The 17,342-nt window shown below is 39.4% G+C and overlaps 1 protein-coding gene, 1 non-coding gene and 1 pseudogene across 3 annotated transcripts in view; all 3 read right to left on the reverse strand.

The window, feature by feature from the left end:
• Window positions 1-17,342, reverse strand: part of LOC147844804 (putative RNA-directed DNA polymerase from transposon BS) — a 157,678-nt gene that overhangs the window by 127,252 nt on the left and 13,084 nt on the right. The window lies entirely within an intron of this gene.
• On the reverse strand, window positions 2,213-5,217 carry LOC141381662 (uncharacterized; annotated as a pseudogene). The gene is made up of 7 exons (XR_015942496.1): window positions 5,047-5,217; window positions 4,582-4,949; window positions 4,411-4,503; window positions 4,177-4,325; window positions 3,924-4,097; window positions 3,618-3,826; window positions 2,213-3,537 (listed from the first exon to the last, which is right to left on the reverse strand). The product of XR_015942496.1 is annotated as an uncharacterized LOC141381662, transcript variant X1 (transcript).
• On the reverse strand, window positions 16,806-16,887 carry trnas-uga (transfer RNA serine (anticodon UGA)). The gene has a single exon. It is a non-coding gene; the product is annotated as a tRNA-Ser (tRNA).

Consider the following 17,342-nt stretch of genomic DNA (forward strand, 5'->3'; position numbering starts at 1 on the left):
AGTACAAATAAAATTTACATTTTAAAATTTTATGAAATTTGTCCAAAAAGCTCCTGGCATGAAGAATAAAGAAACAACAGGCAGAGAGGAGGATATTTAAAAAGATTACAAAACTAAAACGATATGTCATAAATTGGAGAAAATGCAACAGGCTTTTCAAAAATACTATAAGGAAATATATACCTCAAAAGACAATATTGAACTTGCAAACATGCAAGCATTTTTACACACATTAGATTTACCATCAATTGGATCGATACAAAATAAAACCCATAGCTCAAAAAAAAAAAAAAACTATAGAAGAAATAAGCAACGCTATATCAAAACTTAAAACATCTAAAGTACCAGGCGTAGAAGGCTTTTCTGCAGAATGGTATAAAATATTCAAAGAACAATTGATGTCAATGCTTTTTGAATGCTGTGATCATACCTTACATGAGTAACATGTACATAACTTACATCTGATATAACAACATATCAGATATGTTGGAGTTCAAATCCCTGCATACCTATCAGATATCTATAAAATAAAATACTTCCCCATTACAGAAACCATAAAAAAGTTTTTGAACAGATGGCTCCTTCAACCCTTAGATCTATACAATCGAATAGATAATAAGGATGAATATATTTCCAAGCCTACTTTTTCTGAATTGGAAGGTTTTCAACAACTTTCAAATATATATATATATATAACTTGGATAAACAAGACTTTTTCCATTACCTTCAAGTTAGACACTACTTCAATAAAAGCATAAGAGATTCAGAAGACATAAAAACAACAGTAGTGCAGGTATTTATAGATGCTTACAAAAAAAAAAGATTAATAAAAAAACTAGTATCAAGAATTTATTCCTGTCTGACATTAACATAGAAACACTCAACGATGTGTATCAGACAGAAATGGGAAGGAGAAGCCAATATAATAATAGCAAATGAGGAATGGTTAACTATTTGGGAAACACAGATGATCACAATTAATTCATAGAGGGTATTTATTTGGAAAATGTAATCAGGTTCTTTATGACATCTAAAATAAAATACTTTTAAACTAGAGATCAAAAAATGGTGAATGATGGAGAAAATGTGAAAATGTATTGGCAGATCATTTCAAAATATTTTGGAACTGTAATATTATACACAAGATTTAAATAGAGATAAATCTAATTATGGGATTAATGTAATTTTAAAACTATGTACCTGAGAATTTACTCTGCAGAAATACCAAAAATGATGTGTATCTTCTTAACGCACTACTAACAACTAGCAAAAAGGCCATTACAAAGAAATAGCTCAAGGAAGATCCTCCATCTGTAGGCGAATGGTATGATATTGTTAAAGAGGTGTATGACATAGAAGTACTGACATTTAACTTGAGATAACAAGCCTATAACATTTCTGCATACTGGGGTAAATGGTTAAGAAGAAAAGTCTTGTTTTAATTTCATTGTGGTGCTTTTATTGTTTACATGTTTGGAGCCTGTTGATCTTTGACACGTAACCCATTTTTTATTGCTCTGTTTGTTTTGAAAAAGGAAAAAAATAAAAGTTGGCTCATGTATCATCATCATCCTGACGCAAGCTCACAGCGTTCAGCATGTAGTTTTGCTGCTGTTAGATCAAAAACAACAGCTGCCATTCATGTTCAAACACTCCAAAAATAATTCTATAGGCCCGTCTGTCTTTATAAATAATGTCTTACATTTTACATTGAATTCCGTCCAAAATAGATTGACTTTTTTCTCTTTGCTAAAACAAATTATTATTGTATTTGACTGTAACTATCTTTTTTTAATTAGGCTAGCTGCCTTATTCTCTTCAAAGAGCAGCTCTCATACAGAGACCATTATTTCAGTGTTTTTTCCAGGATATTGTGGATATTTGTGGATTCCTTCTTTTTTGTCTCGGCTGATCACATGGAAAAAGGAAAATGACTTTTCCCGGTCATTTTCCTTTTTTTTCCTTATTTTTTTTAGCTATCATGTCATTTTCAGGTGAAGGGGAAAAAGTGTTGCACTTATCTGCCAAAGCTTCATATGTTTTAAATAATGAAGTGTATTTCTCTTTTCTTTTAAAGTATTACACATTTTCAAATGAAATGATTGGAATGATTTGTTAAATATATGCCAAACACTGTGTCTTAGTTATTTTATTACTTTTATTTAATAAAAATTAGTTTAAAAAGCATAATATCAATCCACTGAAACAGAACTTTGTGACTCTGGGTCATTTCTGCAACTTTTTAATAAGAATGTGAAATAACGGCACAGTAGAAGACTGTATATATAATAGTAATATCAAGTAATAACAACACTAAAGAAAATAAACAACTTCCAGTACATACAAGTGCAAACAAATGAACAAAATCTGAACATTAATCAAACAACATAGAGACAACATAGGTAATGAAGAATTAAGATGCCAGGTTAATTCTCAGCAGTGAGGTGCATGTCTGCTGACCTTAAAACCCTTGGTAATCTGAAACAAAAAGAAGACGACAACCAGAAAGTGCACAATAATTTGGTTGAAACTTAAAGATGGGTGTAAGGGAGGGTTAAGCGCAGTTTGAGCATACTTACCAGGCTGTAATTCCACATGTGTTGTACAGAATCCAGACAGAGAGGAGAGAATATGGAGTAGCCTACTCACACTCTCACTGTTGCGTAAAGAAAACTTATGAGCAAAAAAAGAGCAAAAGACAAGTCAGTAAGAGAAAATACAATTCTCTGAAAGTAAAGGTGAATGGTTTGTAAGGCCCACTAATTCAGCCTGTTACAACCAAGTCTCTATTTGGAGAGCAATGTTGTTGCTTGGCAGTGCAGAAAGAGTTCTCCAGGGTGAGAAGAGCAGTGATGGTTGTCCAGAGAGAGAGGAGAGAATATGGCCACCGGTGGAAACTTGGAGATGGACATGTTAGAAGTGAGTGAGTATGGGGGATGGAAAGATGTTGTTTTACATCCAGTCCAATTCCAGCCCTTTCCCAGCAAAAGATCTCCTCTTTGAGCCATAATCGTAGAATAACTCCTCATTACTCAAAATGTCTTTTGTAGCAATGAAGAGAATGATTTCTCTATCATTAAGGACATACAGACTGGGCCGGATAATGGCTCTTTTGCTGGAGTGACGGATGGCACTGGCAACTTTCTTCATGTGCGTCAATGCACATGGCTTCATGTTGTTTGTTCTCATAAAAAAACAAATGGCCAGCTCTGATGCCGCTTGTCGAAGCTATTGCCATCATATCCTCATGGCTAACCAGCTCACTATGGTATTCACAGACAACCTCCCCGATCTGAAAGGGTCTTTTGGTGAAAACACCATCGCTCTTGTCAGGGACGGGCCTGACAGTCAGTCCTTTCCAGCGTTGAGACAAAATGATTTTTTTCACAAAGCTGCTGTCGATGACCAAGTCCAACCTGGCAACAGGTTTCCACTGCTTCAGAACCACTGCAGCCTGTGGGACATTTGACGTCCACCCTTGTTTGTCCATCCAGCAGCTTATTTTGGACTCTGGTGGCTGCTGTCCAGCAAAGTGTTCTAGAAACACAAAACACATCAGTATTCAGCTATTCTCACTCAATTCCCCTGTTTGTGTCATTAATCATCTGTATACTCACCGAGAGCATGCTGTTCACGCAGCTTGAGCTGCTCGCTACGCCAGCAGTCATAGCAGTGCCTCTCATGTTCTGAGCCACACAGCTCAGTCCTGCGTGCCCTTTTTGGAGGAGGCCCCTCCAGAGTCACTGGACAGAACTGCTCAAGAGTTTTGTAGGCCGTCTGTTTGTCCACCCTTGTCTCACAGCTGGAAGCTCTACTGGACCTTTTTCTATAAGATCACAAAAAATAAATATTGAAGGAATGAAAGGCAAGGCTGTGGGTTGCAAATTTACAAATAAGGATCATCTCAGTTGTTAGATGCTTACGGTGTTTTCCCAGCGAGCTGATCTAGCACACTTAGAGCCAGAAATAGATCTGAAGATGCTCTCCTCATGTAGTTTCCTTCAGCTGCCACATTTCTCTCCACTTCTGACAGGTTTTGTGCTGCTGCCTCAAATGCTCTCTGGGCATCGCTACACGTCACACTGGGGAGACTGTATCTGAAACACAAGGCATCGTAAGAAGGCAAAAAGTGGACGATGAACATGTAGAGTTAAAGACAGGTGTAAGGTTGCTTACTTGTCATGTAGTCTTTTAAAGTCATTGGAGGGATTATAAATCAATCTCCCACTACTTGACACAAAAAATGAATCAACTGCCACATCGTCGCTGGTGCGGTTTTCTTGCAGCATTACTGGCCGCACCTCATTGAAGTACAAGTCGAACCACTAGTTAAAGAAAGGTCAAAAATAAATCTGACTTTGATACAACATAATTATTGCTGTTATGATATAAAAGACAATATAAACTTACAAGTTCCTGTTCGTGTGACAAAGGTACTTTGTGTTCCTTCACTGCAACACAGACACCATTCTCTATCCAGCTTCTCCCCTCCCAATCCTCAACCTGCAAACAGACAGTTTTGCACATTGATGAAGCATATAAGAACAAAGAAGACAATTTAGTGAAAAAACAAACACTTACAGTCATGTGTGTCACAATTCCAGGCCGCTGGACTAGCTTCAGCATGATAACAGCTTCCAGGTAGTATAGGACAAGCAGCCGTTCATTTTTAGTCAAACAGTCCCCTGTGATGGCTCCTGGACCCTGCATTTTGCATATCACGGCCTGGAAATCTTTAAATGCAGCCACCAAAACAGCAAGGCAGACCTTTGGCAAAATTTCTTTGCCACAACCAAACTCAGATTTTTTTTGCTGTGACCTTCATGCTCACTTTTTTGGACATGCCACTCTGTATCCCATACAGCGCATCCATAAAACTCTCACAGTCCTGGAACAGAGATGGATTGTTGTGGTGAATGTCCGTGGAGGTAATAATGTATTTCATGAACCTTGAAAAGAGAGCAAAAATGGGTTTGTTACAGTCAGAACACATCACAGCTGACATGATTAGTTAACATGTACATGGCAAGCTTGTGGTGGTTCCACATTACTGAGCTCTTGAGACTCTTCGAGTAGTTGAACACTGTCCATTTTGAGAGCTTTGTATCTGACAAGATGTTAAAGTACTCTCGCACTTTCTCCACCTGCCGAACAAACATCAAGTTTGGCTCAGTGGGGTCCATGTAATGCAAGAACCTGGACACTGTTTCCACCTGAAAGGACTCATTTCACATTAAGATAAACTGTACTGCATAAAACAATACCCACACACAAGTTTTTACATTTATACTTTCACTTGTTTAACCAGTTAAGCTCTGGGGCTATTTGGGGTAATTCCGCCTGAATTTGGCCTTCCGATTTATAAAGCTTCCCATACCCACTTGCTGAGGTGTAAATACAAAAGTTTGGTATAATTTTAAAGGAAACCCTTTGAAATTTCATAAAATACAGTTAAAATTGAAAACAATTGTTTTATATATTGTCTGTGTTATAATAAACATACAAAAAAGGCGTTTTTTTTTTTTATAAAATGAAGTTTGGAAATGTGTAACTCAGGCGTGATCCAGCACCCTAAAAATAGTCTTATTTCTTTCCAGCAGGTGTCAGCAAACACAGGAATTTTTTTTCTTTATAATATTGTATGTAGGAGTTATTCTATTCCAACTGCAAGGAGGAAAAATTACTTTTTTCTTTATTTCTGCCTACCTATTTTTGAAGTCTCCCCATGCCCTCATACAGTACAATAAATGCAATATCTCAATGTCATTTTACAAAAAACCCTTTGAAATTACAAAAAGAACTGCTGTAAGTGATGAATATTATTATTATACATGTTGTCTGTCCTATGCTGAACCACCTTAGCACAAACCACTTTTGGTTTTTTGTTCTAAAGCCTGATTTAGAAAGTGTATAACTCAGGCCCTGTATGCTCCATCAAACTACAGATTGTTTTGATTGTTACCAGCATTTGTCAGGAGACACTAAAAAAAAAGAATTTGGTTTTTATCATGTAGTATGCAATAATTATGTTTGTTCAACCGAAGGGTGGGAAATCACAACTTTTCTGTAATTCAAATCACCAAGTTTCTTACCTGTCAAAGGAAAAAAAGCAAGATTTTAAAAGGCTTATTATCACAGATATCATAATTTTACTTCTTGATAAACACATCAAAATCATAACACTATATCAAAAAAAGCAAATGACACAGTAGTACTTTTTTCCTTTTATTTTTCAATTATCAAACAATCTTCACACCATAAATATAATATAAATATTGTGCAAATGTAAAGTGCAACAATCAATATTTCTAAAAAAATAAGGTATAAAAAAGTTTTAAAAAGTAATACAATGTACAAACATTTACCTGAAATTCTAACAAAAAATGACTAGTAAAAATAAAGTGTCAATTTGTAAATAATAATAATAAACTGTGCAAACATAATCCTTCAAAAACAATAAAACACCTTTGTGGCAAAAACAAAACCTTGTTCGAAGGGGAAAAAACTTCTCCATGGCAAAAAAAAAAAAAAGTTTTTACAGAACAAAAACACAATAAAAAATTTGCTGGAATGTCCCTTTGTGTGCCAGCGCTCGAATAATAACAAATAAATAAATAACTGTGCAAACATATTCCTTCAAAAAAAAAAAATTAAAAACCTTAGTGGCAAAAAAATCTTGTTTGGAGGGGGAAAAACTCTGTGGCAAAAAAAGAAACCTTGTTTACAGGACAAGAGAGCAAAAAAAAACTTTTTTAAATAAATAAATAAATTAGCTGGAGTGTCCCTCTATGTGCCAGCGCTTGAAGCAGTTCCTGGTCAACACAAAACAAAGTGCAACATTGCACTTCTTACAGTAAACTGGAGTTTTGACTTTCTTGTCCTCCAGTGTACATATCACACAGAGTTTTCTGTTAGTTGTGGCATCTGTTCCAAGGTAGCCAGGCAGGCACGTTTGGGGTGGTGCAGCTGCCGAGGACGGCTCTATGGCAGTGGTTCCGAACCTTTTTCTTTATATATATATATATATATATATATATATATATATATATATATATATATATATATATATATATATATATATATATGTATGTATGTATGTATGTATATATATATATATATATATATATATATATATATATATACATATATATATATATTTAGTACTTAAAAATACATATATAATAGTAGGGCTGCTTAATTTTGGGAAAAATCATATTCACGTTAAAGTCAAAATTATAAGCGCTCCTGGGAAATATTTTTTTATAAATATTTCCCAAATTATGTTTAACAGAACAAGGAATTTTAACAGTATTTCCTATAATATTTTTTCTTCTAGGCTTATTTTTTTATTTTAGCTAGAATAAAAGCAGGTTTAAATATTTTGAAACCAATTTAAGGTCAATATTATTAGCCCCCTTAAGCAATAAATATTTTTGATTGTCTGCTGAAGAAACTACTGTTATACCATGACTTGCCTTATTACCCTAATTAAGCCTTTGAACTGCACTTTAATCTGAATGCTTGTATTTTGAAAAATATCTTGTTAAATATTATGTACTGTCATCATAGCAAAGATAAAAGAAATCAGTAATTATAAACGAGATATTAAAACTATTATGTTCAGTAATAAGTTTAAAAAAAAACTTCTTTCCATGAAACAGAAATTGGGAGGAAAAGGGTTGCTAATATTCAGGAGGGTTAATAATTCTGACTTCAAGTGTATATATACAGTTTTTTTCCACCCTGCAAAGGAAAGAGAAATAAATACAACAGAATAAAAATATTAAACAAACTTTGCTTTAAGCATCTTCACTGTAAGAAAAACACTTTTGCTAAAGCAGTCCTTCAGTCAAGACTAGTGAGGGATTTTTCTCGTTGTTTGATTAATAATCATAAAAACAGGCGGCAGCAAGAATATTTCTCGTTGTCTCTTTGGTTTCTCTTTCACGTGTCTTTTGATCCTCAACTCGTTTGTTTATTACACAAATGAGGGTTAATATAAATAATCACTAAACACCGCGTTGACACCTATTTGACCATTAAAGCGCTCGCGTTAAGATGACTTTAGATGTCTGCGCTCCTCTGCTCGTCTTAGTTTGCGAAAGCTGACCGGCCGTATGCTTCTGACTGAGTGTGCGTGCTGCACACACACATAAGCACGCGCTCTTCCGCGCTTTTAAGAGCAACACGTGTACAACTGGAAAGGGGTAATTTTATTATAATTGTTTGAAATCGAAATCGAGCATTTTTATTCCTACCTCAACACTTATCCTCTCCTGCGCCCCCCTTGTTAACTCTTGTGGACCCCAGGTTGGGAACCACTGCTCTATGGTGTCTTTGATCATTTCCATGATTAGATTTTCTCTGAACTTTTTTTGTGTCAGAGGGGTTTTGTTTTGGAGATTTGAAAGCTCCCTGTGAATAATGTTTACGACAGCAATGTCAATAAAATGTAAGAAGAAGGTCTTGTACCATTTTCTGGTTTTATGGAGAATATTGTAATAACCAATCATTGCATCAGAGTAGTCAGCACCACCCATGTATTTGTTGTACTCCAGCACCACTGTAGGAACAGGAATCTGTTCCCTTCTCCAGTTACCTTCATCATTCTTCACCCGTCGGTTCACTGTACGATTTGTGAATTGTTGAACACATGGTGACCTCCCTGGTGTCCATCCATTTCACAAACAGTATCTTTCCATCCCTAATCCACCAAATGTCTCCTTTTTTAGCCTTTTTGCCTAGGTCATTGATTTTAGTTTTCGGAAAGCCTTGTCTGTTTTGGCGTATGGTTCCACATGCCTGGGTGTTTTTCAAAAGTAAATTACTTAGGAGGGCTGGGCTGGTATGAAAATTGTCCGTAAATACCTGATATCCCTGTCCTAGAATTGAGAAATCTAAAAGTTGTTTGACCGACTCATAGCTCAAGCCTTTTCCAGATACAGAGGTGGATTTTCCTTCATATGCAAAAAAGTTCCAGGTATATCCACAAATTGAATCAGCACGGACAAATAGTTTGTATCCCCACTTTGTCAGCTTGTCCTTCATATATTGCTTCAAACTAATCCTGGCCTTAGAGGCAACCATACGTTCATCAACAGCCATCTGCTTGAGGGGATGAAAGTTGGTTTGGCATGCTGAAACAATGTCCGTACACAGCGGTTTTATTTTGCAGAGTCTGTCGTAGTCTGGGGTTCCCTTTTTTGTTGATTAGCTTCATCGTCCTTTAGGTTAGACAGATTAAGGTTCCAAGATATGGACAGATAACGAGCCCGTGAGAGCAAATTGTGGAAAGGGAAATCTGTAAATGTCCAACCTTGCCCAGTAGTCTACTAATGTCTTTGATTTTTTTTTCAGTCCCATGTATAGTAGAATTCCAATATAAATGAAGTATTTGACGGTGAGCGGTATCCACAGGAACTTTTTGCCAGCATTAGACCTTTGTGCAGCATGTTCATTTGTGTTTCTTATTTTTGTGTCCACGACAGATGTGGAGAAAGCTCAAGTGGCGAGTAGCTTGACGTAGTGACCAGCTGAGGCCCTGGTGTACATTTTGGGGCAAAGGCTATTACTGCTGGTTCCTCATCTGCCTCTGATATATTATGCCAACTTTCCTCACCAGAAGCAGCAGCAGCAGCCTGCTGAGATCCACTCCCCCGTGCTGATGATCCAGCTCTGCCTCTAGCTCTACCTCTGCCCCTGCGCCTTCTCTGCCCAGATGTAGTGGGGGTTGCAGTGGGGGAAGTGGTGGGAGTTGTGCTGGGCCGAGGTGTGCATGTTGAAGTTGAGGGGCTTGTTTGCCTGTCCCTCGTTCAAGGAATCCATTCATCATTATCATCTTTATTTGATGAACAACGACTGCAACACAAACAAACATAGGTGTATGCATGTGTTAGCTTATATAATATAAGCTAGTAAACATCTGGACACTCGTTTCTCGCTATTTCAGTTGTGACGAACACAAACAACAACAATAGCCAGCGCACGAGGCGCAGTGTGCGATAGAGGGAAAAAAGCATCTAGCAAGCGCGATCATGAACAATACATTATGATACAAATAAATATATTGTATATAATATATTAATATGTATATAAAAACATTTGGATTGGGTAAACATTTACTTGTCCAGATCATAATCCTTTCCATCAACAAAAGCAGCTTCCCTTATCGAATCAAAACTTGAGTCGCTTTCAGAGTCTGAATCCTCTCGATCTAATTCCTCCAAAACTTCCTCTGCCCCAACAAAAAAAAACTTTTTTTGAGGTTCGTTTCCTTTTTTAGAAGCCATTTGTAACAAGTCTGCATGCTGAGGTATTGTGCGTCTGACCTGTGACTTTTACGCACTCTTGTTTTGGACACCTCTCTTCTCGTTGGTCATGCAATATCTCAGTCACTGATTGGCTGATCAAGGCTTGCGATACATCAGTGTAAAGCCGAGAATCTCATCTTCAATTATATGTAGCACATCTGGATAGGTTGAAGCTATCATATTTTCCCAAATTTTGGAATATCTTGACCCTAATTTGTTGCGTTTGGCACTTACAAGACACAGCAGGGGTTTACTGATGCACACTTCCTCAGAAATGCTGAAAATAGACTCATTTTGCAGAGGACAACCTAAGGTAAAAGATGATGTAACTTGTTTACCTATCTGTGCTATCTCCGGCAGCTCACAGAGCAAATAAGCAATAATTTCTCTTGTATGTTTACAAAAAACGAGTTTATACTTGATGATTCATTCGAAGACTGTTGGATATGTGATTGTAAATCAATAAAAATAGCAATGGATTATTATTATTGGGAATAAGAGCTTTAATTTGATGTATTACTTGCCAATCTGTGTCTTATATTAGCGATGTGAAAAATATGCATACTGAACAATGTACAAAATAGGGGGGCTTGAGATAGTGTAAATTAAGTGTAAATAATTTTGGTACAGTACAACAAATATCAAAGTGATGTGTATCAGTTGAAAATAGACATTCTAAGCTTTCACCCAGTAGGTCATATGGTGTTATTGATGAGGGCAGACCTCTTAAATCTATAGTTATTCTCCTGATGACGTCATTTTGTCCCTGGTACTGGGCACGCAGAGTTTAATGCCGAGTTCAGACTGCATGATTTTCAAAGTAGTCATGTCACAGATGTTTTCACACTGCATGACTATCTGGGCTTGCGCTTCGTTGCTGCTTTGTTTACACTGCAAGATGGATCGGTGACAGGGACTTTCACATTGCATGACTTTACTATAGGAAGAATCGCCGACAACTTCGTCCAAACTACGTCTCACAGCCAAAAACACTTAGTATATCTTTTGTTATTAACTACATAATGAGAAAGAAGCCTTTAATGGGGAAGAACATGTACATTTTTGCTCACCTGGGTTTTAAAGGGAATTAGCCATTTCTCCTCAACGTTGATAATAAACTAAATTCTTTCTGTATTAAACGTCAAACAGACACAGTTGCTCCTGAGACCTGTCAAACCTCCACTAGTTTTTCCTCCATTTCGTGGGTCCAAATAAACCGAAAAAGAGCGCTTTTAACTTCTCTCCCAGCCTCCCGGTGGCCTGCAGCAGGTATACACACACGCACGCACAAGTGAATGCTGCTCTCTCATTGACTGTAGGCGATCACTGATGTTATTTTCAGTCAAAACTTGCCGACAGCTCCAGATATTTAGCATGCCAAATATCTCACAGGCATCGGCGACTCATCGGCGATTCTCTCAGATCGCGTCTTTGAAAGTTCATACTGTGTGATTGTCACTCACGTGCAAGAGCAGCGATTTGCCTGTGATTTCAGGCATTTGTCGGCGATTTCTCAAAACCTGTCGGCGAGCCAAAATCGGGGCTAAAATCACGCAGTCTGAACTAGGCATAAGTGGTTAATGAACTTACTACTTGTTTGCTGTTTTTATATCCTAGATCAGTGTAAAGGTATTTATTAAATCCTGTTAGAAGGGAGTGGTCAATGGAGTGCTTATTGTATAAGCCTTTTTTGACCACTTCCACCCTCACGGAAGAGGTAAACATCGGTCCACCAGTGCTGAAATAGAAAAGCAGGTGAGCAAAATGACTTTGTATATTAAAGAGAAATCATTTCCACAGTGTACATTTAATTTCTGGGAATGCCGATTTGAAACTGTACCTCTGGTAGTACTCTCCAGAGCTCTTGTCAGATAAGGGCTCATTTGGAGGCAACAATGGACTTTCTGCACCTCCAGAGCTTTGAGGCACAGAAGATGTAGTCGATCGAGCTGATTCTGGGAGGACTGAAGGTAAGTTATTAATCACCAACCCCCTTGACTGCATCTCCGCAATCATCCTAAAACAAGGATCATAAATAAGGTCAAAACAACAAGCAATAATTTATATTTATATCTAAATATGTGCAGATGTTTAATTTGAAGCCAGATTTATCAAATCAGAGAAGCATAACAGAGTTACAAACTTGGCAAGAGGATTAGTAGAGTCCAATATGTCACAATTTTTTCCAAACTCCCAGAAACGTCCTCTGTGACAGAATTCGGACAACTCCTTCTTGGCCTCTATGACGACAGCCTTGATCTCTGTCTCTGTCCCAGCCAGCAATGACATGTGGGGCCCAAATGAGGGCTTCATGGGCATCAAATGTGGGCCCCATTATGGGCTTGCACCCGGGAACCACATTGGGGCCAGCCGGGGGAAGCCCAGACGTACTAAAAGTGGGAACTGTAATGGTACTAACTGGGCTATTCATGCCAAACCCATTTGGGCCCCACCTGCCCAAAGGGGTTTTAAGTGGGTTTCCACCCGGGATCTACATGGTGGCCAGCCGTGGATGCCTAGATGGGTTTTAAGTGGGATCTTTGAGAATCTTATGACTGTCTTAACCGGGCAATTCATGAAAGACCCATTTGGGCCCCACCTGCCTAAAGGGGTTTAAAGTGGGCTTGCACCAGGATTCAACCGTGGATGCCCAAATGGGCTTGAAGTGGGCTCTGTAAACAACCTATGTTTTCCTAACTGGGCAATTTATGAAAGGCCTATTTAAGCTCAACCATGCCAAATGGTTTAGGGAAACAATCTAAGAAAAAAATTAAAAGGAAGATAAACACAAGACACTTGATGTGTTGGACTCCAAGAAATATATTAAATTGAACAACAAAACTTATTTTTATAAAGCAATGTCACAACTTACACGTAAACTAAAAAATATATTTAAAAAAAACTCCAAAAAAAACAACACAAAACACACTCATAATACAGTAAACAACAAACATGGCACAAAAAGTTTGTACACTCATGCACGAGTCCACAGATTTATATCTGAAACCAGGAATGTGACACTGACAACAGAGATGCGGATCCACATGCAGGTTTATTAAAATGGTCAGGCAAGCAGTGGTCAATACAATGGCTAACAGATGTATAAGGGCAATCCAGAATTGTAGTCAAAAGACAGGCAAATGGTCACAAGGCTTGCAGAAAACACAATAACAAATAAACAAGGCGAGGATCAAAAACACAGAAAAACAAGACAAAGGAAACCACGTTATAATGTCATTAAACAGATAACAAGACTCAGAAATGAGTGTCTCAAAGTGAGCTGTATATATGTGTGTGTAATCAGTACTTGAGCAGCATCAGCTGTGTGTATGAAATCACTCAGGATCTGGAACCAGATGTGTGTGTAAAGCATGACTGGTTCTTGTAGTCCATTTACCAGCAGATTTGTAGTCCTATGTGATCTTCAGCTACTAGATTGCTGGTGATCATGACAATAGCACACACACACACACGCAAAAGAAAAGCTAAATAACAGTAGCCATCAATGTACACGGTTTACACTCACAGAAATTATGCTCTTTATTATTTTACTTTTTAATGCTTTTTCTGCACTTTAATGCTTGTAATGTTTTATGTAAAGCACTTTGAATTGTTTTGTATCATGAATTGTGCTATACAAATAAACGTGCCTTGCCTTTACATGTTTACCAGGGGACGCAGTGATAGTGTCACCATGCTGAAAATGAGGGGTGAAGCGTGTTCAGTTATGTGTGATAGTGCAAGCGTAACAGTATGTTGCACACAGAACAGGCGGAGATTTCTGGTGGCACCATAATATTGTTTTTATTGTTGTCACGCTGCACAATCTGTAATATGAACAAACACAGACATTGAGAAGATACTGTGAACAATGTTTCAGTGCTGGCAGTGTGACTTCTTCATGAATGCGTGAAACCTCCTGCGGCTCACGTATTGCTCACTAATCGTCCCCTAGCGTCACTCGCCAGGACATACAGATTGAAATGATGGCCATCAACACATTATAACTAACCTGAACTTTATTAGAACACTAATAATGAATGATGATTAATCAATGCATAACAGCTATAAAAAATTTAAATGAAACACGGGACTGTCATAACTCTATACTTCTGTACGTATCCCAGGAAGGCCAGGAAACCCAGTACCCTGGCCAGCAGCAGCAACCCCACGGCACATGTTCCCTACCACCACACCACAGAGATGGACATGCTTCCACCCAGGTGGTGGAAGAAAAAAGCCCCCCGCAAGAGCCCCTCACAGCTGCATGGGCAGGCCCCATCGGGCCGAAAATGGCAACCGCTGACAACACCATGCAGCCAGCCGCCTGGGACAGGCAGGGTGTGGAGCCAAGGGCCTTACGGGCCCAAGAGCAGCCCTTCCCCCAGTGCTTTTCCAGTTCAAACCCAATGCCACTTTGCTCATAAATATGCCATGTACGACCCATATTTGTGTTCTCAGTTCAAACCCATGCCCACTTGGCCCATAAATATGCCATGCAGGACCCATATATGCATTCCCAGTTCAAACCCATGCCCAGTTGGCCCATAAATATGCCATGCAGGACCCATATATGCATTCCCAGTTCAAACCCATGCCCAGTTGGCCCATACATATGTCATGCAGGACCCATATGTGCGTTCCCAGTTCAAACCCATGCCCAGTTGGCCCATAAATATGCCATGTAGGACCCATATTTGTGTTCCCAGTTCAAACCCATGCCCACTTGGCCCATAAATATTCCATGCAGGGCCCATATATGCATTCCCAGTTCAAACCCATGCTCAGTTGGCCCATAATTAGGCCACGCAGCACCCATAAATGTGTTCCCAGATCAAACCTATGCCCACTTGGCTCATAAATATGCCATGCAGGACCCATATATCCATTCCCAGTTCAAACCCATGCCCACTTGGCCCATAAATATGCCATGCAGGACGTATATATGCATTCCCAGTTCAAACCCATGCCCACTTGGCCCATAAATATGTCAATCAGGACCCATATGTGGGTCCCCAGTTCAAACCCATGCTCAGTTGGCCCATAAATATGCCATGTAGGACCCATATTTGTGTTCCCAGATCAAACCCATGCCGACTTGGCCCATAAATATTCCATGTAGGACCCATATATGTGTTCCCAGATCAAACCCATGCCCAATTGGCCCATGCCTGTCCCTTATGGCGCCCATGTTATAAGCTCATATGAGCTTCCTATGTGGGACTCATTCTAGAAAACGTACATGGGACCTTCTGATTTCACCCAGCCAAAGCCCATGCCCACACAGTTCCCATGGAACCCGTAGTTAGTCCATCTGGGCCCGACATATCGTTGCTGGCTGGGCAACTTCCATTAAATGGCCACAACGCAGAGTACTAACCACTATACTATCACGGCGAGCTACGGGAAAGCCGCTGGACGTTCATTCTCCGTCATATGTCTTTAAAAATGGAAAGCCCCCAGGGCAGCTAGCAGGCAAATGCTACCGTTTTGCTTTTCCCTTCCAGCACATCACCTTTTCCCAAGAAACAATAGAATTGCAAACAATCATGGAAGGTCGCAAACTAAGTCCTGCGCACTGCCTGCCTGTGCATCCAGATGAAACTTTCAGCAAGCGATAGCTCAACGGCAAAAGCTGTGGCTCCACGAAAAGTCCTATACGCCCAATCAGGGACTTGAACCCTGGACCCTCAGATTAAAAGTCTAATGCTCTACCGACTGAGTTATCCGGGCTCCAAGGCAAGACTTTACAAGTAGGTAATGTTAATGGTTGTGTTCGGCGCAGACCTTTACGGTACACAAAAGTTTACCGTGAGGTGGGGTTTAGGCTTATGGTTGGTGTAGATGTTGCTAAAACACAACAGATTACTGTGAGGTTGGGTTTATGGTTGTTGTAGGTGTAGACATCAGTACAACACAATAGATAGGACTCCATGTCATGTAGGAGACATTAAATGGATCAAAAGCAACTGCAGAAGGTCTCTCTGTTGTTGTGGCAATGAATGGAGACTTAACAATTGAAAAGATTCCTTCCATGCCTTAGAAGCATGACTTGATCAGTGCTTATCTACACAGCATGCTGGCATCAAAGGTCCCATTGCTCATATCGAATCCCTAGTCTTCCACACTTTAGGAAACATTCAGGACGTTCCAGTAGCACAGCCTGCACTAAAAGGAGGCTGGAGATTAAGGATGGCGACACAGAGTGCAACGCCATTGTCACCTTGAAAAACCTGCCGTGACTCGGATTCGGACCGGGGTTGCTGCGGCCACAACACAGAGTACTAACCACTATACGATTACGGCGAGCTACAGGAAAGCCGCTGCACATTCATTCTCTGTCATATGTCTTTAAAAATGGAAGGCCCCCAGGGCAGCTAGCTGGCGTCTGCTGCTGTTTTGCCTTTCCCTTCCAGCACATCCCTTTTCCCAAGAAACAATGGAATTGCAAACAATAATGGAAGATCGCAAAGTAAGTCCTGCACACTAGCTGGACGTAGTCAGCAGGATTCGAACCTGCGCAGGGAGACCCCAATGGATTTCAAGTCCATCGCCTTAACCACTTGGCCACGACTACAAGGCTGCTTGTACAGCCATGTCCTCATGCCCAGTACACATGTTGTGCATCCAGATGAAACTTTCAGCAAGCGATAGCTCAACGGCAAAAGCTGTGGCTCCACGAAAAGTCCTATACGCCCAATCAGGGACTTGAACCCTGGACCCTCTGATTAAAAGTCTGATGCTCTACCGACTGAGTTATCCGGGCTGCAATGCAAGGTTTTACAAGTAGGTAATGTTAATGGTTGTGTTCGGCGCAGACTTTTACGGTACACAAAAGTTTACCGTGAGGTGGGGTTTAGGCTTATGGTTGGTGTAGATTTTGCTAAAACACAACAGATTACTGTGAGGTTGGGTTTATGGTTGTTGTAGGTGTAGACATCAGTACAACACAATAGATAGGACTCCATGTCATGTAGGAGACATTAAATGGATCAAAAGCAACTGCAGAAGGTCTCTCTGTTGTTGTGGCAA

Source organism: Danio rerio, chromosome 4 (genome assembly GCF_052040795.2).
Source record: "Danio rerio strain M-AB ecotype USA chromosome 4, GRCz13ab, whole genome shotgun sequence".
NCBI classification, from domain to species: domain Eukaryota; kingdom Metazoa; phylum Chordata; class Actinopteri; order Cypriniformes; family Danionidae; genus Danio; species Danio rerio.